The following is a 2,500-nucleotide window of genomic DNA, read 5'->3' on the forward strand; positions in this document are numbered from 1 at the left end:
TCTCGCGCCGAATTCCATCGAGCTGGGAAATCGCTCATTTTTGCGTCGCCAAATATCGTACGAACGCCGTGAAACTTCCACAGGCTTTTTCAGCAGATTTGCACCTGCACTCAAAAAAGTCAAAATTTTTACACATAGACCCCATCAAACGGGAGAAATTGGCCCGGATTGCTCTCATGTGCGTTACGGGGCATCGTTTCTCTCGCGCCGAATTCTCTCGAGCTGGGAAATCGCTCATTTTTGCGTCGCCAAATATCGTACGAACGCCGTGAAACTTCCACAGGCTTTTTCAGCAGATTTGCACGTGCACTCAAAAAAGTCAAAATTTTTACACATAGACCCCATCAAACGGGAGAAATTGGCCCGGATTGCTCTCATGTGCGTTACGGGGCATCGTTTCTGTCGCGCCGAATTCCATCGAGCTGGGAAATCGCTCATTTTTGCGTCGCCAAATATCGTACGAACGCCGTGAAACTTCCACAGGCTTTTTCAGCAGATTTGCACGTGCACTCAAAAAAGTCAAAATTTGTACACATAGACCCCATCAAACGGGAGAAATTGGCCCGGATTGCTCTCATGTGCGTTACGGGGCATCGTTTCTCTCGCGCCGAATTCTCTCGAGCTGGGAAATCGCTCATTTTTGCGTCGCCAAATATCGTACGAACGCCGTGAAACTTCCACAGGCTTTTTCAGCAGATTTGCACCTGCACTCAAAAAAGTCAAAATTTTTACACATAGACCCCATCAAACGGGAGAAATTGGCCCGGATTGCTCTCATGTGCGTTACGGGGCATCGTTTCTGTCGCGCCGAATTCCATCGAGCTGGGAAATCGCTCATTTTTGCGTCGCCAAATATCGTACGAACGCCGTGAAACTTCCACAGGCTTTTCCAGCAGATTTGCACGTGCACTCAAAAAAGTCAAAATTTTTACACATAGACCCCATCAAACGGGAGAAATTGGCCCGGATTGCTCTCATGTGCGTTACGGGGCATCGTTTCTCTCGCGCCGAATTCTCTCGAGCTGGGAAATCGCTCATTTTTGCGTCGCCAAATATCGTACGAACGCCGTGAAACTTCCACAGGCTTTTTCAGCAGATTTGCACGTGCACTCAAAAAAGTCAAAATTTTTACACATAGACCCCATCAAACGGGAGAAATTGGCCGGGATTGCTCTCATGTGCGTTACGGGGCATCGTTTCTCTCGCTCCGAATTCCATCGAGCTGGGAAATCGCTCATTTTTGCGTCGCCAAATATCGTACGAACGCCGTGAAACTTCCACAGGCTTTTTCAGCAGATTTGCACGTGCACTCAAAAAAGTCAAAATTTTTACACATAGACCCCATCAAACGGGAGAAATTGGCCGGGATTGCTCTCATGTGCGTTACGGGGCATCGTTTCTCTCGCGCCGAATTCCATCGAGCTGGGAAATCGCTCATTTTTGCGTCGCCAAATATCGTACGAACGCCGTGAAACTTCCACAGGCTTTTTCAGCAGATTTGCACGTGCACTCAAAAAAGTCAAAATTTTTACACATAGACCCCATCAAACGGGAGAAATTGGCCGGGATTGCTCTCATGTGCGTTACGGGGCATCGTTTCTCTCGCGCCGAATTCCATCGAGCTGGGAAATCGCTCATTTTTGCGTCGCCAAATATCGTACGAACGCCGTGAAACTTCCACAGGCTTTTCCAGCAGATTGGCACGTGCACTCAAAAAAGTCAAAATTTGTACACATAGACCCCATCAAACGGGAGAAATTGGCCGGGATTGCTCTCATGTGCGTTACGGGGCATCGTTTCTCTCGCTCCGAATTCCATCGAGCTGGGAAATCGCTCATTTTTGCGTCGCCAAATATCGTACGAACGCCGTGAAACTTCCACAGGCTTTTCCAGCAGATTTGCACCTGCACTCAAAAAAGTCAAAATTTTTACACATAGACCCCATCAAACGGGAGAAATTGGCCCGGATTGCTCTCATGTGCGTTACGGGGCATCGTTTCTCTCGCGCCGAATTCTCTCGAGCTGGGAAATCGCTCATTTTTGCGTCGCCAAATATCGTACGAACGCCGTGAAACTTCCACAGGCTTTTTCAGCAGATTTGCACCTGCACTCAAAAAAGTCAAAATTTTTACACATAGACCCCATCAAACGGGAGAAATTGGCCCGGATTGCTCTCATGTGCGTTACGGGGCATCGTTTCTGTCGCGCCGAATTCCATCGAGCTGGGAAATCGCTCATTTTTGCGTCGCCAAATATCGTACGAACGCCGTGAAACTTCCACAGGCTTTTCCAGCAGATTTGCACGTGCACTCAAAAAAGTCAAAATTTTTACACATAGACCCCATCAAACGGGAGAAATTGGCCCGGATTGCTCTCATGTGCGTTACGGGGCATCGTTTCTCTCGCGCCGAATTCTCTCGAGCTGGGAAATCGCTCATTTTTGCGTCGCCAAATATCGTACGAACGCCGTGAAACTTCCACAGGCTTTTTCAGCAGATTT

Source organism: Lampetra planeri, chromosome 4, assembly GCF_965212315.1.
Source record: "Lampetra planeri chromosome 4, kcLamPlan1.2.h2, whole genome shotgun sequence".
In the NCBI taxonomy this organism is placed as follows: domain Eukaryota; kingdom Metazoa; phylum Chordata; class Hyperoartia; order Petromyzontiformes; family Petromyzontidae; genus Lampetra; species Lampetra planeri.